This window comes from Nilaparvata lugens, chromosome 6, assembly GCF_014356525.2.
Source record: "Nilaparvata lugens isolate BPH chromosome 6, ASM1435652v1, whole genome shotgun sequence".
NCBI classification, from domain to species: Eukaryota; Metazoa; Arthropoda; class Insecta; order Hemiptera; family Delphacidae; genus Nilaparvata; species Nilaparvata lugens.
In genome coordinates, this window is record NC_052509.1 from 40434409 (window position 1) to 40457749 (window position 23341).

The 23341-nt window shown below is 36.6% G+C and overlaps 1 long non-coding RNA gene across 1 annotated transcript; it reads right to left on the reverse strand.

The window, feature by feature from the left end:
* Nucleotides 1–3348: 3348 nt before the first annotated feature.
* LOC120351917 lies at nucleotides 3349–20010 on the reverse strand. Its single transcript, XR_005571630.1, has 3 exons — nucleotides 19773–20010; nucleotides 19502–19616; nucleotides 3349–3458 (listed from the first exon to the last, which is right to left on the reverse strand). It is a non-coding gene; the product is annotated as an uncharacterized LOC120351917 (long non-coding RNA).
* Between the last annotated feature and the right edge of the window lie 3331 nt (nucleotides 20011–23341).

Consider the following 23341-nt stretch of genomic DNA (forward strand, 5'->3'; position numbering starts at 1 on the left):
CTCAAAGTTTTATCCTTCATAATACATCATACTTTTTTATATAGTTGTTTTTAAACATTCCACATTGACTGACAACTGTGTTATCTCTGTCACAAAGTGAATTTTGCGACGAAAGGAGAAGCATAATTTTGCATATGATTTGGATAATTTTCTTTATTTCAGTAGAGAAATATGGTCGACAGCCGAATTTATTTTGTTAAGCTTAGAGTCGAGCACATAAATCATCATCATCGGCGACAACCCTGCAATTATCATCAGCGGATTCATCTGAACCAGAAATTTCCAGATTTTGTTTACTGGTTTGAGCGTTCTGTTATCTAACATACAGTCAGCAGCAGTTGCGCCAGAGAGGCCGCTTCTTGTAATTTCTGGTGAGAAAGATTGTTTATCGGCCTAATTTATTATAGTAATTAGCAGTATTGTCATCATGGTTACACCCTTAGCATCAGCATTAGTGGAATCATACCCTGTCACATGACCAGTGGCGTGATCGTCTCCTGAGATCGTCTCTCCTATTGGTCGGCAATCTCTTTTCCCACGGCCTCCTAATTTTCAGCGACCCTGTTCTGCTTCGAGGAGACCTAGGCAAGAGGCAGTAGTTCGGTGATTGAGTTTGTGTACGGCCGCGTTCCGAGCGGCGCTCCCAATAGTGGTTTTCTAGAGGGATAATATTCTATTCTCTATTTTATTGAATAGAATATTGTGAGTCGAATCACCGACTGTTTGAAGGTAGATTTTCCTGGGGGATTTTCTGTCCTTGTAGGTTTTATTTATAGTGCAGTTGTTCGGTGGTCGAGCGTGTGAACGGGTCGCGAATCTCCTCTTCTTACGACATTCCCGGTACTAGACTATTTCTAGGGGAATTATTCTATTTTGTGTGTTAGAATAGGATATTGTAGGACGAGTTCCGGACAACTCGAAGATAGATCTTCCTTGGGGATTTTATTTCTTGTTAGTTATTTCTCTTAAACTCGTATCACTGAAGGTGAACGAGTTATCCTTGGTTTTGAAAACATGGAAGGGATCTTAAGTTTGTACTACAAACAGTTAAGTGGGAAATTTATCTAGGCTCTTTTCGGTTCGATCACGGTGAGTTCCGCATCATTTGCGGATTGTAGCGGATTATTTTGAGTACTTAATTTATAAGTCTCGACTCTGTCGCTTCACGACGTGTTTAAGTTTAATAGGGGAAGTGAGAATCGGTTCGTCATTCTCCGTATCAGTATCCACGTCGATTCAGGTAATTGTATGTCAGGACTGGTAGTCCGTATGTTTTTCCTTCTCTGTAGTAAGGTTGCCTTCAATTTAAAGAGTAATTTTTATTCTTGTGGGGAAATCCCTGTCCTTTTTGAGAATAGTTTTCTCGATTAATTTTTATCCTCGTAGAGAAATAATTATCATTTTGAGTATATTTTCCTTGCTTAGTTTTCATACTATAAGGTGGCCCTGTATTTCAACTTTGCTTAGCAGTTTCTGACTTGCTGTAATTCCTAGTAGGAAAATTCCAATCCTTTTCCCAGAGAACTCAGGTGCAGCTTGAGTTCGTCCTGGTCGAAGTCATTCAGACTGCGACGTCCTTTCTCTTTCTCTCTCTTAACATTTCCTATTCTGAAATCCTTCCAGCTCTCAGGTACAGCTTGAGAACTTCCTTGTTGAAGTCATTCAGACTGCGACGTCCTTTCTCTTTCTCTCTCTTAACATTTCCTATTCTGAAATCCTTCCAGCTTTCAGGTACAGCTTGAGAACTTCCTTGTCGAAGTCATTCAGACTGCGACGTCCTTTCTCTTTCTCTCTTAATTCTTCCTGTTCTAAAATCCTCCCTGATCTCAGTTCCAGATTCGAGATCGTCCCGGTCGCTGGTTTTCAGACCTGCAAATCCTTTCTAAAATTCCTAGAAACCTGTCTCCTTTAATAGCAAATATTATTTGCTGGTTTTCCCTGTGGAAAATTCACGAATTTTCCTGTGATCTCAGTTGCAAATTAGAGATCGATTTTGTTGTAGTCCTTAGACTGGCAATTACTTGGAAAAGCCCATTGAAATCTTTTCCTGAATTAGGAGTCGCTGACTCGATATTTTCCTTGTGGAAAATCCTGGAAAAATCCTTTCCTATCCTGACAACGACAGACTGTTGTCTGTTGATATTATTCTACAGACTGTGTCTGTGAAAACCTTTTCTATCCTCTCATAATAGTCGACATACTGACTATTAATTTAAAAGCGTTTCGGACGATTGAGCGTGATTTCCATTCCCTTAAGGGCTGTTACAGATTAGCCCTCAATAACCGTCGCGCAATTGCTAGACTGGCGCGGAAATCCTGTTTAGCAGTTTCAGAATTGCTGAAAATCCTTTCGCAGCTACAGGCTCGCGAATTAGTAATCCTACACCTAAAACCCTGTATTCTAAACTTTAATTTCCACATAGCTGAAATTTATACCCTGTATTTAGCTAGCAGGTCCAGCTTGCTGGGAGCTAGAGCACAATTCTCAGATTGCGGATTATTGAGCAGATATTTATTTGCTGTAGAGAATAATAATCTTATTATTGATTCTCTGTACCATATACCCTATACCTTAGACCCTGTACCCTATTCTCTATAGCTTACACCCTATACCGTACCCTGTTTAACTATATCTTAAATACCAATAACAACTCCATAGATCCATCATACCTTTACCCTATAGCTCTTACCTTAAACCCCATAGAAAAACCTCTTTCCGGGCTCGCAGGTCCAGTCTGCCCGCCGTCAACTCGCAGTTGGTTCAGATTGCGTACTACCTTTATAAATAGAATTATTTGTAGGGATCTGATAGTCAGATCCGTCTCCTTGTATAGGGTTATCTTAATCTCCCTTAACACCCACCCTTTATTCCAAAGGCCGAGGGCCGAATCGGCCAGCAACGGAACGGGCAAATACTCTTCCCCTGAAATTAAAAATCTCGCGAAAGAAGCAGAGGGTAAAGAATCAGGATAGAGGGAGAAGCGTAGGTCCGGTAACTCCACCTTTCAGTACGGCTACTGACCCCGACCCATGTCCGGCTGTGGCTAGTCCGCGTTGTAGCAATACTTCGCAATTATTAGATAACCTAGGGAGTGGAATAGGGTATCCTAATATCTCATTTTTCCCCATTTGTAGGTTGGAGATTCATGTTCAATCCAAAGTGAAGCATGTTCAACATCCCTACTTGAATCAACAAACCTTAAAGAAGAGTCTACATTGATAGAGTGGATTCAAGTTTCTGTTCTTGTAAACTTGCAAAAACCATTCATTTTACTTAAACTTGAAGAAAACTTGAATTCAAGGAATCTTTACTAATGTAAACGCACCTTACGATAGGTTAAATTCAGAATTACATAAAAACAACTTACCAACTTTTACAGCCACAGGTGATGGCACGCTACTCCCCCCTCCTTCTGTATGTAGAACCTTACTAAGAGGTGAAACTACATTAGCCGAATCTGTAAAGAATCAATATATTCTTATGAGAAATACATTCTAGTCACGACAAAAGACTAATGATACAAATTACCAGCATGGATTCAGGCAGGTAAAATCAAAGGTCACAGAAGGCTAGTTACTGTGATCCTGAACTCCTTTGAGGCATGTGACTCAGCGAGCCTGAGCAAGGCTTTTGAGTTTTGAGTGAGTCTCTCACGATAATCTCTCAAGAAACTGGCCACCTATGGAGTACACAGTCCAGTCCTCACCACCTTCAGAACCTACTCATCTGACAGAAAGCAGGTTCTCACCCTTGAAGGAGCAAACTCAGGTCCACTACAAGTTCATCATGGAGTGCCTCAGGGTCCAGTGATTGGTCCTGTTCTGTTTCTGGTGATGATAAACGACTTTGGATTCCCGGGAAACATCCGCATGTTTGCTGACGTTGCCATTATTTTGCAAAGGGTAGAGCACCAGACTTGTCCGAGAGGTTAGCAGCGGATATTTTTGTGCAATCCAAGCAGTGGTTCACCAGCAACGAACTGGTGCTTAGTGGAAGCAAAACCCAGGAGACAACATTCACTCTTGGTCGGGCCAGCAATTTTGGTCTTACAGAAATGAAACTACTGGGCTTTACACGTTGGATACCAAGCTTGGTAAGAGTGATGTTTCTACTGAAACGTCTAAAGCCATTGATCTCCAGGAAGCATATGGTGGAGATGTATTTTGTTTGCTATGTTTCATAGTCACATTAACTTTGGACTTGAGTTGTGGGGTTATTCACCAGGCTGTAAACATGTACTGCTCCAGCAGAAGAAAGCTCTGAGGATCCTGGATTCGGCGGGCTTCTGCACGAACTGGATGAGCTGCATGAGTTCCATCAGTGCATGCTCGTCTGTGTTTCTTCCGTCCCGTCACTCCGCCTGCCCTGAGGAAGATTATCTGTTCTTTCAAGCCATCCCGGAGCCCTGATGTGTATGGCATGTCTGTATTGATGCTTCGAGAGGTGGTGGATGCTATTACGGACCCCCTTTCTGCAGCAGTTAATGACTGCGATGCTATAGGAGTTGAGCACTACGCTACTTCAACAGGCTGTCAGCTGCAGGAGTGGAGTAGGAGAGTTGCTCCTCAGCGTGTTCGAGACCGGTTTCCTCACAACCACGGCTTATTACAATGTCCAGCAATTTCTGAATGATGGCCTGTCTCATTATGGCTAAAGTGCCATTGAGGTAAAGAGCAAGGCATTCAAAGATAATTAACTTTCGATTTGAATTTGATCACTGCCATCTTGATCAACTAGTGTTTTTAGTTTTTTTTTTTTATTCTTGACATGACACCATAGATCATACAAGTTTGGATCATGGATGTAAGAGAAGGTTTGAGGTATAGGCCTACTTGAACCACTGTCGACCCGTCTTCATCAGGCTGAAAATACTAACTGTGTACAACCAATATATCTTGCTCTCCCTGTTGCATACAAGAGCAAATTTTTACTCATTCACTAGAAGAGAAGACAAGCACTAATATATCACCAGAGAAAAAGTGAACGTAGACGTCCCATTCTGCAGGCTGAGTAAGAAGGATTGAATTCCGGAACTAGCCCTGAGAATGTACAATATCTTGCCGGATGGAGTGAAGAGCCTTGATGGCAGGAGCTTCAGGGAAAAAATCAAGAACTGGTTAATAGAGTCACCATTTTACTCTGTGGAGGAATAATTTGAGGCCAACAGAAACACCATCTGAACCTCAAGCGACAACTGATACATTTAAAATAATAAATAAATAAATTTACAGACAAGGAGTAAATCAAATTAAACTTGCGAATTACATATTTTTGCTGCCAAATTACTTTATAAAACGGGTTTTCTTGATATTTAAATAATAAATTCGACCATAAGTGCTAGTAAATTGCATATTCGCAGTGAACTCGAGACGTGGCCTCAACTGGGCTGCCAGCCTGGTGAGATCATATCTATGCATGCTTTTTACTTGAACCATGGGGGTAAGGCTGTTCCTCCACGTGGTGCCCCTGGACCGACTGCAAACTATACAAACGTTTCGAAAATGGATAATACTCTTCGCGCTCTCAAAGAGTTTCACCAAAGATTTAACTTAGCAGTTGGAGAACAGATTGCAGCCAATACAGGTGATATAAATAGAAATGCCTCAAAACGGCCCTTTCCAGGGCCTCCCCTCGTGACAATCTCAATTAATATTGAGAGCTTATCTAGTATAAAGGAAGAAATACTTGGTAATATTTGCAAGACACGTCGATGTGATGTGCTGTGCATTCAAGAGTCACATAGAACTGATGCTCAAAGCAGACCCAAAATACATGGGATGGAACTGGTTTCGGAGATCCCCCACAGGCAATACGGCAGCTGCATTTTCGTCAGAGATAACCTGAAAAGTAATGTCCTCTTATACAATGAATAATAATAACTTTGAAATAATTACCCTAGGCAGAGCGCATCCTTCAATAGCAAAAGGTGAAAGTCAGGTACTAACCCAGACAATATTTTCATTACAGATAAATTTAGAGTTTCATTTGACAAGCATATCCTGGATACTAATCCCAACACCCAACACAGGCCTCTTATACTGGTGGTGGTTCCATCAATCAGGGTGAGAAAGATCCCTCTGAAAAGGAGATTCAACTTTAAAAAAGCAAATTGGAGCTCCTTCACAGCCCAGATGGAAACCGGAGTAGTAAATATTCAGCCACATCCAGCAGACTACGGAAAGTTTTTGAATCTGCTAAAAACTACATCTTATAGCAGCATACCCCGGAGCTGTAGACAACAATATATTCCAGGATTCTCCAACGAACTCCAGCAACTGTACAATGACTACATGAAATCCTTCAATGCTAACCCTTTTTCAGATAACACTCACAAACTAGGAGTAGAGCTGAATTCAAGTATTGCAGACTGCAGAAAGCAAACTTGGTGCAAGGTGCTTGAGGAAGTGGACATGAAGAGAAATAGCTACAAAGCCTGGCAACTGATTCGGAAACTGAATTGTGAGAGTCAACCAAAAAGCCTCCATACCAATGTTTCTCCAAAGCAAGTGGCTCAGGTCCTGATTGAGAATGGTAAACCCGTAAGTAGAATCAGACAGAAGAAAATCATAAGATGTCCAAATAGAGAAACCAGCACCTTTCAGGATCCATTAAGGATAGACGAAATTGATATCGCAATAAGATCACTGATGACTCGTAAGTCACCAGGCATGATTGAAGTTTTCAATGAACATCTCTTCCACCTTGGTCCCATAGCAAAAAAGTGGATCACAGACTTATTTAACAACATTTCCTGCAATTTGGAAGAAATCAAAGATCATTGCAGTGTGGAAAAGACCCTGAGTGCCCAAAATCCTACCGCCCAATCTCTCTTCTGTCCAATATGTATAAACTTTTTCAGAGAATTATTCTCAACAGAATATCCTTTCTTCTTCTTCTTCTTCTCTTCTTCTTCTTCTTCTTCTTCTTCTTCTTCTTCTTCTTCTATATGCCGGCTCCGCGACGGAGATTGGCGATCATCAATGCAATTTGGATTCTATTGACTGCAGCTCGGAACAGAGATGTTGAGTCAATGTTGAACCACTCTCTCAGGTTCTTTAACCAGGATGTTTTCCTTCTTCCAGGCCGGCGTCTTCCTTCAATCTTGCCCTCCATTATCAACTGCAGGAATCTGTACTTCTCATTGCTTTCTTCTAGAAAGCAAAATAATTCCTCAACAAGCTGGGTTCCGCCCAGGAAAATCATGTACAGGCCAAGTATTGAACCTGACTAAGTACATTGAGGATGGGCTCCAGGAGAGGAAGGTCAGTGGCATGGTTCTGGTTGATTTGTCAGCAGCATACGATACAATCAACCATAGACAACTCCTTCAAAAACTGTATAATATTATCACGGCTTGATAAAGGTAATCCGCTTTATGCTAACAGATAGATGCTTCCAAGTACACATAAGAAACAACTGTAGCAAGTGGTACAAGCAAAAGAATGGTCTACCACAAGGAAGTGTCTTAGCTCCTGCCCTATTCAATGTTTTTGTGAATGAATAACCAATTGGAGACAGCACAAAGCAATTCATTTATGCTGATGACCTGGCAGTAGCAGCCAGAGGAAACACATTTGAAGAAGTTGAGGACAAGCTGAACCGTTTTAACCCAGAGTTAGATGCCTACTACAAAGCAAACCTCCTGAAGGTGAACACTACAAAGACTGTAGTCAATGCTTTCCACATCAAAAATAAAGAAGCCAATAGTGTGCAATTGGACAGAAGCTTGACATTCAAAGGTCACTGTGAAAAAACAAAAAAGAAGGTCAACTCCAGATATGCACTTCTATGCAAACTGACTGGCTCTGCCTGGGGTGCTGATGCTCATACGCTGCGCGTACAACAGCCTTAGCCCTGTGTTTCTCCACTGCGGAATATGCCTGTCCTGTGTGGAGCCGATCAGCCCACGCTAAGAAGGTAGATGTGGCCCTCAATGATAGCTGCAGAATTGTGACAGGTTGTCTGAAACCAACGAAAACTCACTAGCTGTATCAACTCAGTGAGATAGCCCCTCCATCAATCCGAAGAGAGATAGCTGGTAGGGCTGAGCGAACTCGACAGGTTAATGACAACAGACACCCAATGTTTGGCCACACCCCTGCAAATCACCAGCTGAAGTCCCGATGCAGCTTTCTGACAGAGACACAGGAGCTGGGCTCCTCGGCTCCACAGGAAAGAATGAGATTATGGCATGAGAGTACAGACGCCACTGACTTGGTGTTGAGGGAGCAACTTCCAACAGCAGCAGAGCTGTCATATGGAAAATGGAAAACTTTGAACCGCCTCAGAGCAGAGTGTGCCTGCACAAAAGAAAATCGCACAACTTGGAGGCAGATTGAGGACCCGTACTGCAACTGTGGCGATATCCAGTCAGATGACCACCTCCTAAAATTCTGTCTTGCACCAGCATGCACTCGACAAGACCTCTTTGTATTTAATGACGAAGCTGTTAAAACAGTGGATTTTTATTTTAATTTAGGCATTTGATCATCTATCACCTGACACGCACGAACGAACGAACTTGAACCATTTCAAATAAAACTATTAAATACAATAATATTATTAGATTTCCAGTGGAAATGAAGATATCTTATCCTATTATATTAATCGAGGAATTTCTGTAAATATATATAAATATATGGCTATATATTTATGTCCAACGGATCTCGAAAACAGCTCGATTTCACTAGGTCTCATCCCTGGGAAAACTCGCTGAAGGACCTTGGAAAAATCATCCTTGGAAAAACAGATGATAATTTCGTCGTCTGTCGATAACAGAAGATGCGTGTGTGGGAGAGAGACAGAATTATTTTCAGCTGTTGAATCAATCAGCTTATCTCAAGAGAAATTATTATCTAGAAATTTTAATCGACTCAATTAAAATAAACTGATTTGTTGACATGACATGGTATATCATTCTAAACTAGAGTATATCATAAATTTCAAAGTTAATCATTATTTTACAGTCTTAAATGATTAGTGAGTGTTATTTTGTTATTCAATTTGGTTTGTAACCAATCTAAAATAGAACTTTGTTGTTTTTAAATGTTTGGACTTAAAATTGGACCTGAATTCAAGAGTATGGAACATAACCTACTTTTTGGACTATTTATAGTGTATAAATAAAAATTCGGGGTGGAAATAGTTTTGGGATGTGCCTGTTAGTCCTTTTCCAATCATTTTATAGAATTGTTTTCTGTTTATCAATAAAATAATAAATAACAAGCAAAGCTCGGTGCCCCGATATTGGTAGCGTTCAAAGCCACTGATCAATTCCAACGTGTTTTTTTTACGTTCAGTAAAAAACCTGATCACAGATTTTTTGGCGCTGAACCACAGAATGGAAAGTCGGCTAGTATCCTGACGCCAAAATCCGTCATCTTGAAAGAAAGTCTGGTTCACGTTATAATGGCAGTGTTTAATAAGCAATGGTATTGCTATCCTTGTCTATCATTCAACAAAGCGGATAGCGATATCTCTTTCTCGCTTTTGCTCTGTTGCCAGATCGTCTTTTAACAGTGTAGAATTGGAGTGATCCGTGGTCTAGTGGATAGAGTGCTTGCGTAGCAGCATAGAGATCCTGGGTTCAAACCCTCTCAATTACCAAAAGTTTTTTAACCAGATCACTCCCGTGTTATCGGATGGGCACTTTAAACTGTCGGTCCCGGCTGAAGTATGACAGTCGTAAGGCCCATTGACGGCTTAAATTATATATTCAGGCGGTGGGACCTTCCCGAAAGGGACTCCCCACCAACAAAAGCCATACGAATTTACTTTACTAGTGTAGAATTAGTGTCAATTGAATAATTAATTAACAAAATATTTCACCTTAATTATTATGAAATTATTGAAAAATATAATTTCTTGCTTAATAAAATATATTGATTATTTTATTTATATATTATTTTATTTATATATTATTTTATATTATTATTTATATATTATTTTATATAATATTATTTCTTTGAGGCGGCGGTGAGTTGTATGTACCCACGCACTAGTAAGATTTAATTGGCTGGGATGGGTTTGGTGAGATTAGCTTTTCCTTTTGCATTGGAGTTTTGAGTGTTAAACAGTATACTGACAGTTGTCACAGAAGATTTTTTTGAAGTGTTTAAAAAATTAATGAAAAAAGTGAAAAATACCTGATGTGTCCGTTATAAATAATTACCAATTTGTAATCTTTTGTAATAGATTGGCAGAGCTGATTGAAAGCCGTTTGCAATCCTCTGGTTTAAAAACAGTCAAAAAAACAAATAACGATTTTTTAGTAAATTGGCTCAAAACAGGGAAAGGGAAATAGCTACAAATGCTAGAGATAGAGGAGCACAAGATGGTAAGATTTTTAGTATTTATCATCAAAATATTCAGTATCTTCGCAACAAAATTGACAGATTAGAAGTATTTCTTAAACAGGAGGATCCTGACATTGTTATTTTCACAGAGCATGGCTTAAAAATAAAGGAAATAAATCAAGTTAGGATTCCAGGCTATTCACTGAGATCAGAATTTTGTAGAGTAGCTCATAGAAGTGGTGGTGTATGTATATTCACTAGCAATGCTAAACATACCCAAACTTATGAACTGGATTTTGTTAAGAGATTTTCTGTTGAGATGGATTTAGAGGTGACGGGACTAAGGTTAAAAATTGATGATCGATTTGAGGTAGCAGTGTTAGGTATCTATAGGTCACCAAATGGAGACTGGCAAAAATTTTGTGAGCTGCTCCATACACTTTTGGAAATTACAACCGCTCGTTTCACAAATGTTATAGTAGTAGGAGATTTCAATACCGATTTTGCTAGGCAGGATAAAATGACAGAGGATATTAGAGATATTATTAATATGAATAATTTAGAAATTAAGGTCCACGAATATACAAGAGTAACTCGAACTTCACAGACAATTATTGATAATATCCTCACAAATATAGAAGGTTGTAATGTCAGGTTAGGTAGCTCAGATCTATCAGATCATAACTATCAAATTTTAGATGTTAAGTTGCAGGGCCAGAATCCAAGCAGAAAAAAAACTTTTGTGAAAGAAATTCAGCAATATGAGCTAGGAAATATAAATTGTTTGAAGCAGGAACTGCTTCAAGAAAATTGAAGTAGTGTTTATAACAGTTGTAACCTAAATTACAAATATAAGCAATTCATTGATACTCTAAGATTTCACATTAGTGTATGCTGTCCGATAAAAAAAGTCAAAGTAAAAAGTAAATTAAACAAAGTAGATGAATGGATAACAGAAGATATTCTTACTCAAAGAAATATTGTTAGGGAAGCTTATGAGAAATTTAAATTAGTGAGGGATGTTCCGAGTGAAGTCAAATACAAATGTCTAAAGAAAAACTATGCAAAAGAAGTAAGGAAAGCTAAGTGTAAGAAAACAGCTGAAATATTAACAACTAGTACCAATTTTAACTCTGCTGTTTGGGAGGTAATTAATAGAAATAGGAGAGCAGCTCAAAAAGATACAGTTACTAATGTCCCTAGGATAATCGATGAACATGGAAATTATATGGATGATAGTATAGACATTTGTAACTTTTTCAATAAATATTATCAACAGGTTGCATATAATCTCCAAAAGTCACTGAACACTAATACTTATAATACAACACTACATTAAATGCTGAGCCAATTGAAAAGGTATTTAAATTTCATCCATTATCAAGAGATGAGTTGTCAAGAATAATAAAAAATTTGAATAACAAAAAAACAGTAAGATTGGATGGGGTCTCAAGCAAAATTTTAAAAGAATGTGAAAATGAATTACTGGACCCTTTATTGCATCTCCTTAATACTTCACTAGAGCAGGGTATTTTCCCTGATGATCTGAAACAAGGAAAAATTTTGCCAATTTTCAAGAGCGGTGATTCTGAAAGAGTTGAAAATTATAGACCCATTAGTATTCTAAATGTAATAAGTAAAATTTTTGAAAGAGTAGTTTTAAATAGGTTATTGATGCACCTGGAAGAAATTAATTTCATATGTGATGAACAGCATGGGTTCCAGAAAGGGAAATCTACTAAGACTGCAATAGTATCCCTTGTTGAAAGACTAATAGATATAATAGATTCAGGTGAGAAGGCAGCTGCAATATTTCTTGATTTATCCAAAGCTTTTGATTGTGTGAACCATAGAATATTATTGGAAATACTAAAAACTGTAGGTGTGAATGGTGTAGAACTAAAATGGTTTGAATCATATCTCATAGGTAGAAACCAGTGTGTTGAGCTTACCAAGGTGGATGGGAATGAAATAGTAAAAATTAAATCTCAAAAACTGGAGGTCCAGGCTGGAGTACCTCAAGGCTCAATTCTGGGTCCCTTACTGTTTCTGTTGTATGTGAACCAATTACCAAAAGAGTTAAAAGATCACAGAGCTCTGTTGTTTGCTGATGACACATCGCTTATCTTTAACAATTATTTATTAGATAGTCTAGAAATAAATGCTTTTACTGGAGTACAGTCAATTGTCCAATTCTTGAAGCAAAGGCAATTAACAATAAATAGTAAGAAATGTCAATTCCTACAATTCAAAAGTAAATATAATTCAGTAGAGGATAGAGAAATAAATGTGTTTGTAGAGGAAAATGAATTAGTCCAAGAAGAGAAAGTAGCATTCTTGGGAATTTTATTGGACAGGAAATTAACATGGCATCCTTACATTGAGAGGATATGTAATAAGATATCATCTGGGGTATTTGTCCTGCGGCAGCTTGCTAGGCTGAATGATAAAAAACTACTGTTAACTGCTTACCATGGACTTATACTATCTCATATTAGGTATGCTATTTTAGTATGGGGTAATTCATCTCAACAAAATATGGACAGAGTGTTTAAGATTCAAAAGAAGGCACTCAGATGTATAGAGAAAGTGAATAGGTTAGACTCTTGTAGGCCTTTATTTAAAAAGCTTGGTCTATTAACTGTGCCATCTTTGTATGTATATGAAGTTGTAATGCATGTGAAAACGAGTGGTGTGATCCAGAATTCAGATGTTCATGAGTATAATACGCGAAACAGAGCAGATTATCATATAATGGGTCACAATAGTAGGTTATTTGAACAAAAACCAGATTATAATTGTAGGAGATTTTATAGCAGGCTACCTCAAATCTTGAAAAGTAATGATGATTTGAAGATTTTCAAAAAACAAATGAAAAAATATTTAGTTGATAGAGCTTTTTATAGTGTACAAGAATTCCTTTCAAACCTAAACTAGGTTGAACTACTTAGTGTTAGAATTATTATGTAATAACATGACTTGTCTTATACTCCATGACTGGAGTCTTTAGGACGTAATCTGAAAAAAAAATTCAAGTTACTCAAGACTTGTCTTGGTAAAATTATTTTATAAATTCAATATTTTACTGCTTCCATTGAAATACATAGGTAGGCCTGTATTATCTCAATAATAATTCGGCATTTAAGAGTCAAAGGTCAAAGTTCATATTCCTTGAGCCTACGAAAAAACTTTGTGAGATACTTGCTTGCATACCAAATAAATCAACAAATAAAATTTCAATTTGCCACTTCTTTTTGTATAAATAGCAGATATTGGAATTCTAGAAAGCGAATCTGACTTAAAAAATGCTATTATATTACAAAGTGAATTATACTGAGACATAACCTAATCCTATAGATTGCATAAGAGTGAACATAGTAGTCTATTGTGACTGTATAACCTCTATAATAGAAAATTTCTGCAATCAAACACCGGCTACTTTGTAACGATACAATAAGCATGAACTGTTGCAACTTTCCTGTGATACTAGCCAAGTGATGACTTAATGTGATTGATAGTGAAAATCTATAAAACTTCACCACGGAATTTAATCCTGCCTGAATTACATGACCTCAATAAATAACTGTAATGTGTGTCTTGCTCGTTATAGTCTATGTATAAACTGAAACTGTGCCTCAGTTGAAAAATCTTTGTCTACTGTTCTGAAATTAACTGAAACCAAATAAGTTAGGTTAGCCTTGAGTAGCCTATCAATTTCCTATCAACAAGATTAGAGGCCAAAATTCAAAAACGTCCCAAGTGCATAGGAAAACAGTAGTTGAAGATGATAGGGTAGTAGCCTGTGAATGTAACGAAAATGAATGGTAACATAACAAGTGTGTAGGGATCAGTATGATGCTATGAAAGATGGAAACGCCCCAGATCAATGACTATGTAAAAATTGTAGACTTCGTATAAGTCAAGAAGCTTCTCATATCTAAGATATGCTGAACGCAAAAAATGACTCGATTATTTCGGAGTCAAATATAAGTACGCGCGGTGACTTCACTGCAAAAACAAATGCCATTCGGACAAGTCAAACTGATGTTACAGTAAAAAATTTACTTGACGACATTACTGAACTTAGAGATGAAATTAAAATTTTAAAGGAGGAAAATAGTAGACTGTCCGAAGTATTAGCAAGGAAAATGGATGTAATATATAAACTGGAAAACATAATATAAGACGTCTCTCAAGGAGTTCACCCTGAAAATACGTGTCCTATAAGAAATAAAATAGAAAATTACACAAACACTCTGATGTGCAATGGAGAAAAGGCCCAAGACAGTTCTGTGAACGAAATAGTAAATTTAGTAAATTCTGTCCACCAAATTGACGACTCTGTACAAAGTAAGTCTAAGATATGCGCTAGAGACGAAAATATAAGTTTGGATATTCCGCTAATAATGGGTGACACTTTAATAAAGGAAGCTTCAAAAATTGTAAACAAAAACAGTAATTAGAAAATTGAAATAGAAGTTATCCCTGAGGCAATAATACAATATATTAGTAGATCTATGAAAAGCAAACATAGGCCTACTCTACCAAAGAAGCACCACTAAACATAGGCTCAAACAACGTAAACAAATCTAAGACTCCTAACCATGTGATGAGGCCTCTCTGACTTACGATAGAGGCAAACAGCAAAAGATTTCCTCATACTAAATGGTTCGTGAACTCAATTCCACTTCAAGAGGATTGTAATGAGATATTTATTACTGAGACAAACAAAGCCCTGAAATTTATGTGTTAAATTGAAGGCAACATATGTCGACAACTCTAAACACCTGACAAGAGACCACCTACACTGGGATGGTGTAAATTCAAACTCGGAGGGATCTAGAGTATTGGCTGAGAGAATGATAATGGCACTGGACACTGCGACTGATATACACCTAAACATTGAAAAACAGGAACTACACACAAACGGGCATACAGCCTCGCCTCATCTCCTGGCCTAGCCCTGCAACCCAATACCAGAACCAAAAACCATCTATATAATGAAAAACAGAAATAAATAGAATTTCAAAGACACAAACTCATCATGGAAAAGGCAAACACTTGAATTTACAAAGAGGACTACAAACTAAAATAGATAAACATCAAATAGAACTTAATCTCTATTCTCCTGACATAATCATACTACCAAAACACGGCCTTAGACTCGACGAGCTGTTGAGCACAAATATACCAGAATATTCATTAGTGACAAACTTCTGTCGAACTACTTATATGTGGAGCGGCATAGCAATGTATAAAAAGGTCAGTCTAACGAAAATAATAAAAGATATTATTTTCAATGAAATGCAGAAACCTACATAAAAAATTTTCGAGACAGTAGCAACAGAGATAAGACTCAAAAAACAGAATTTGGTGGTAATAGGTTCCTACAGATCACCAGACCCAAGAACGGAAACAGAATACTTGACAAAGCTGGGAAGTATACTGCAAAATTATTCAGATAAACAGTGTTTTATGGTATTGTTAGGTGACAGAAATATGGATATCCTCAAAACAAACAAAGCTATAAGGACTTGAACAACTTTCTAAAACAACATGGCTGCTACAAATACAACATTCCAGTCACCAGAAAAACTCAGGCATCAACACTACAAGTATAGAAGGCTGCTACCTAAATATACCCATTGAAAAAGTACAAACAATCGCACATCCAAACTTAATTTCCGATCACCATTCCATACTGTGTGACATAAAATGTGAAGTTGTTCATCGAATGGCCACCTATAAATATGCAAGAAACTACTCATAAACAAATCTAAATGAACTAAAACTGAAACTGAGTCAATGCGACTGGAGATCTGTAACTGCATTTCATTCAATAGATGACAAATACAATTATTTTCAAAGAATCATGCGGTCCTGCATTGATGAAACTATGCCAAGACAATTTAAGAAAATAAAGACAACCAAGAATGATATTTTCTGGAATAATAATAATAATAAATCATTTTATTTGTTTCGACAAACGCCATACAAATGAGTTGAGTTGATAGGCCTACATAATACATAACAATAGATGAAATATGTTTAAAAATCAAATACAGACAATCATCACAGCATTACATGCAAATTTCAATAAAAAAGTAACAATAGAAAACAGTAAAATTAGCAAAAATGACTAATTATAAGAAATATCACAAATAACAATAGCAATCACTTTTAGACAGGTAAAGTAAAGCTACTCTGCATTTCTCCTAGACAGAGCATTCAAGATATATTCATATACGTTTACAATTTTTTCATTATAGAAATTAGAGAGGAGAATCATTATTTTATTTGTTTCCTGAATAACATTATTGGTGTAAGGCAAAATAAGGAACCTAAAACTTTGGTAAGCGGAGCACTCTAAGAGGAAATGCGCTAATGACTCCATACTAGAATTACATGAGGGGCAGATTTCCTCGGCAATCTTCTGGCAATTTTCTGGAATAGAGAAACAACAATGCTAAAGAGAGCTACACAAAGGACGCATGATAGATACATACTAACAGGAAGAGCAGAAGATGAGGATCTATATCTGGAAATGAAAAAGGGCTATGATCAGGATGTGAAAAACAAAAGGAATCAACAACTAAGAACAAAAATTCACCAGGCAGTAAATAAGACAAAACCCCTATGGAGAACAATAAATGATGAGAGGAAAAAATTCAAAGGAAAACCTGTATCTAACCGTAAATGAGAAAAAATAACTGATCCCACACAGGAATGCAACATTCTAAACAAGTGCTTCACACAACAAAATATAGAATTTAAAAATTGTGAAAATACCACAGTAGACCTGAAGAATCGGATACTGTTCAAGCTTGTAACCAATTAAATGCCATCACTGATGTGGAACTTGGTCATATTCTCAAACAACTCGTCAGGACATGATGATAGAACCGGCAAAATCCTCAAATAATGTGATGATGGAATAAGTAAACCACTTCTGCATATAGTAAATGAATCATTTAAACAATCTGCTTTTCTCAAAGATTGAAAATTGCTAAGATCCACCCAAAGTATAAGACAGGAGATAAATCAGACCCAAAAAATTACAGACCAATAGCAAATTTACCAATCACATCAAAGATAACAGATAATAGCAGCATATAACCAATTAGCCACACACCTAGAGAAAAATAAATTATTATCCTCAAGCCAACATGGTTCCCGGACAACCCGCAGCAAATGTACAGCAATGTCTGCACTCTGTGATAAAGTATGGGAGAAAAAATCAGCCTCTGGTCTATTTATTGATCTCCGGAAAGCGTTTGATGTCCTTGACTGGGAAATACTAAAGATCGATACTGAGAAAAATGAAAATCCAGGGGAGAGCACTTGAATGGATAGAAAACTATCTTCTACACAGAAAACAATATGTAGAACTGGACTCTCAGGAACAAAATTCAATAAACAAGTATAAGTCATCACTCCGGTCAGTAAAAAGAGGAGTGCCACAGGGGTCAATCCTGGGACCACTACTCTTCCTAGTTTACATTAACGACTTCCCAGACAAACTAAAGGAAAATAAGAAATGTATTCTGTTTGCGGTTGCCAAAAGCACACTACTTCCAGTCAACAGAAAGGAAAACAGAAGCAACATAGTTGACTCGACTCTTACAGAAGCCACCTTAATATGTAATAATATAATATTGGCCATAAACAGTGAGAAGACAGTCCACATAGACTTCATCCCAACAAATCATACACAAGACGAGCATCAAAACACTACCATGCAAACGATAGAAGCAACCAGCTACTGAGTAACTATGTAAAAAGCTCTCATCAGCGACATTCGTCATCAGGAGAATGCGAAGCAACTCAGATGAGAAGACAATCTAAAATGAGTATTAAAAATACAAAAGAGGGCAGTAAGAATTATATGCAGAGTCAACTACCGTACATAAAACACTGCAAACCCCTATTTAAAGAAAAATGCATATTCTTACTGTTATTTCAATATATATCTTGGAAGCTGTAATACTCGTAACAAATTCAAACCTAACCCAAAGGCAAGACAAACATAATTACAGGACTAGATATAGAAGTGACATAGACCTTCCTCAACACAGGAAGATATTTATCTCGGGCCAATCCCGTGTTTCGGATGGACACGTTAAGTCGTCGGTCCCGGCTGCCTAAAAAGCAGTCGCTAGGTCATGTCAGAGGCCCTGAAATTGATCAGTTGCGACCTGAAAACTCTGACACCAGACCTGAGCCAGCCAGGCCACACGATATTATTATTTTCATTACAGGAAAAAAAAGTACAGTGACTCTCCAGCTCACTCAGGTGCATAGCTCTACAACCTGCTTCCCAGCTATATAAAATCTACAGAGAACAGAAATACATTCGCAAGAAGCTTGAAGCAGTATCTGACGGATAGACCATATTACAGTGTTGCCGAATTCATTGAGGATCACACATTCACACACTTCAGAGAGACATCTCTACAGAGATCACCAACACACTCCTGACGACAACCCCATTGAGGGGAAATAGACGATTCCCCGGTCACCAGACTGCGGAGAAGAATACCAAAGTAAAAAGTAAGGCCATGTTGATAAAAGTTGTGAAATCATATATTTTAAATGTTTTACTAAGTTGAAAAACGTAATAATAAGTGTTATTTGGATGTAACTCATAAGTCAAGCCCTACGACAAGAACCAAGTCAGGTCCACTACAGACACAGTAAATTCAGAACTCTGGTCATGACGAAAAATGGAAGTATGATGTACAACCGCTGGTATGTCTTTCTACTGAAACATATTAATCTGATTGGTAGAAACTTTCTCAATAATTCAGTCTACCCATAGAGTTAAAGAACATGCTAACCTTAATTCCTCCTGATTTACATTGAAATGATAATTACAATAACAACCACTACGAGTTCTATTAGGCTATATCAGACTGAAATGTATTTTTTCAAAAGTAAACTATAATAATTGTTTTAGTTTCACCGTGTAAATTAAAGGTGCAATTCCGTAGCGACGACTCATGCTCAAAAGCCATGCGTATTTCTTAAACTATCTATTAAGTTGAACGTGGAAATAAATAGATAAATGTCTGTATGACCCATGATGTGATGTCTGCATAAATTATTAACCTGTTAAATGAATTTCAGTACCTATATTCTAATGGCAAAGAATTATTTACTAATGAAATAAAATATAACTTACAAAACGTAATCAAAAATATCTTACCTGAAAGATTCAAGATATCTTGTCTCTCCTTCTTTCTCTTTTGTAATTTTTCTCGAAGACTATTCCTCTTATTTTTTATTGCTTGGATTTCTTGCCAAGCATCAGACATTGTGGACTGAAAAATACAAAGTATTTTAACATATCAATAAACATGGAAAACTCTATTACAATAAATAAAATAAATCAATATATAATATTCCGATTTAAATGATAAATATTATTAACTGCATTAAGTAACAAAGGTTTTGATGTGCATAGCCTATTTACTTACCCGAGTAAGTGAAAATAAACACTTCCAAATGAACCAAACTCTAGTGACCAAAATTTAGCTCCATTTCAAAATGTATTAAATAGAAATTAGCATAATCATTGAGGAAATTAATTCAGAAATACAATTACAGAGCCAAAAAATAAGTAGTACATAATAACCTAACCTTAAGAACTAACTTAAAGAAACATTTTAATTTTCTGTTTTTATTTTTTGGGGGAACCACCATAGATAACATCGACACGACATAGCATCGACAAACCATAGCATCGACACGACATAGCATCGACAAACCCTTAGACCAGTTATAGAATAGACACGCTGGGAAGTCTAGCCTCTGAGCCGAAATCTACTGCCAAATCCACCCATCTTGACGTCACAACCAAGCTAACAACAATGCATTGTTCAACAACAATGTAAGTTAAACACCACAAACACTTCCATAACAAACTCAAAAAAGTTTTCTATTATTTCTTTACGATGCGTGACGTCAAGATTGGTGGATTTGGCTGTAGATGTTGGCTTCATCGACTTTCAGTATGAATATACAATGAGCCGTGTCTATTTTATAACTGGTCTAAGGACAAACCATAGCATCGACAAGTAAAATTAAATTATAAATATTATTGGTGGCCTGCTACCACAGCACAGTGAACTCTATACTAACTGGAACGGGCTGTCCAATGATAAGCTACAGCTAAAAGTGTGTGAGGCGGAGTGAGTGAGACAGGCATACCGTGTGGAATTCCCTTCTCTCTCTTACTCATACATTTAAGCAGGTTGTTGCAGCTCTTGAGCTTGAGTACGATTTTTCATTTTTAAAGTTGAAAAATGGATTTGAATAAGTATTAGGGCTATCAGTATTAGATCACAACCTTTTCTCTTGAATATTGTGATGTATTTGTTGTAAAATGCGTAGAATTGAATAAAAATACGACCGAAAAATGGTGATGTATTGTGTTGCATTTGGATGCAAGAATGGGCATGTTAAAGGAAATGAAATACCATTTCACACCATTTCACAGGTGAGTCAAACATTTTTAGTCTATTAATTAATTTGAAGAAACCTTTTTGTTTTACATGCATTTCCAATACTTTTTTCTATATTGATCAGTTTATTTGACCAAAAATAAAACAACAAATTTGGTTTTATTCCTAGTATACTGTGATAGTTTCTATGCTAATTGAAAATTTAGGCCTAATTTATTAGCATCTAAAATAAAAAAACATAGTTGAAGAACAAATGAGTCCTTATTCAAAAAAGAATAAATACAGATGATTAATAATTTCTGTGTTATCATCATGAGATGACGTAATTTATTTTAGGTACCTACTTTATTTTAGTAGCCTACTTTTATTTTGGAAAATATGATATTGCTATCAGCTGAATTGTGATTAATTTTTGAAACATTTCCATTTCAAATAAATAATCGTTCAATTTACAATATTATAATAATTATTTAGCATATTTTACTGTTTGCTTATCATGGTCATAATTATAATACAATTAATATAAAATGTTTCTCTATAGATTTCTTTGCATCATTTCTGAAACTCCCACACTTACATGATTTGAAATGTTATCAGAATACCTAGTGCATTGCTATCATTATATATTTATTAATCCTGTGTTAATAATCATCATGAGTCAACATAATTCATTTTATTTACCTACTTTTATTGTGAAAAATATGAGATTGTTATCAGCTGAATTGTAATTAATTTTTGAAACCGTTCAATTTCAAATTGTTCATTGTACTCTGGTAACTATGTAGCATATTTTACTGTTTGCTTATCATAGTCATATAATATGATAAAATGTTTCTTCGTTATTTGCTTCATTTCTGAAACTCCCACTCTTGCATGATTTGAAATTACACCAATGCACACCTACATAATTCTACATTTATAGCCTGCTGTAAGTAGGCCTATATTATTAAATTGAGATATTTCCTTAAACAATAAATCATAAATCTTTCCTTTAACAATAACAATAAATCATATAATCCAAAAAAACAATAGTATATCCTATTAAAATAAACATAAGACTGTGTTTAATAGTTTCAATTAAACACATCCCTCCTTTGGACTGTGTACGAACAAAATTTGGGATTGGAATAATAAGGACTATGAGCCTGTTTTTTCATTCCCAATCATTTCATGACAGTTTATATTTGTCCTTGTTAAATAAATAGATTATACGCTTCTCTGAAATCTGGCCCAAAGTTATTCCCTTGCTTGTGAAAAGTTGACAATACTAAAACTACTGCAGTCACAAATGAAAAAAATCGTTTCTTCATTCATATTCAACCTATTTCATCATTTTTGCTCTCAAAAAGTTAACAATGAACTGCTTAATAAAGGAAAAATAACGCTTTCATGGAATAAGACATACAATATAGGAATAAAATACAAATTGAAACTGTGCAATGCATTTTTCCATAAGAGCCAATGTGTTACAAAATGACGAATCCCACAGCAATGCGGGTTGCCTATCTTTACCAGCTGCCTCACTTTCTTTGTGTTGCTAGTCCATTCCAGTTAGTATAGAGTTCAGTGCCACAGCATCGACACAACCAAAGACCTTAAAGAGATAAGGTCTTTGCATCTATAAGGTCTTTGGACACGACATAGCATCGACCTTAGACCAGTTATAGAATAGACACGCTGGGAAGTCTAGCCTCTGAAACCAACATCTACTGCCAAATTCGCCCACCTTGATGTCACAACAGTGACGTCACGCATCGTATTGAAAACTTTCAGATTGTGTCTATTTCAGATTCATGGTGTTTTTAGGTTATTTATAGCTACGGGCAAAAACAATATAATGTTAATTTATGATGTGTTATGTGATATCAGCTTCAAAGTTATAATGTGTATTGAAAATAATAAGGTACAGTAGCCTACAAAACTAATTTATTGTCATGCTGCAATTAGTTCACTTACATCATAACCAAGGATAATATAACAGTTACAACTTACAATATTTATGTATATAAATTTCAACTTACACATAAAAAGATATTCCACTTTTTTCCTAAAAATTTCAGTGCAATTATATGCTGCGCAGGAGATTATCATTTTCATAAATAATAATTACATGAATGAATGATAATCTGCTATGGAAAACAAGCTATGTTTAACAACAATGTCTATACGATGTGTGACGTCACTGTTGTGATGTCAAGGTGGGCGAATTTGGCAGTAGATGTTGGCATCATCGACTTTTAGTATGAATATACAATTGGCCGTGTCTATTCTATAACTGGTCTAAGACTGTACCCGACCGCTGGATTGGACGCAAGAGGCCCAATGACAGAGCTTGCTATGCGTGGCCTTGACAGTCACCTGACCTAATGCCATGCGATTTTTACCTTTGGGGTTTCATCAAGGATCATGTGTATGTGTCTCCATTACAAGCTGACCTCCTTGAATTACGAAAGAGGATTGAAGCAGCTGTTGCAACAATTACAGAAGACACACTACTCAACGTTTGGGAAGAACTCGGCTATAGACTTGATGTGTGCCATGTGTCTAATAGTGCTCACATAGAACACTTGTAAGCTTGTAAA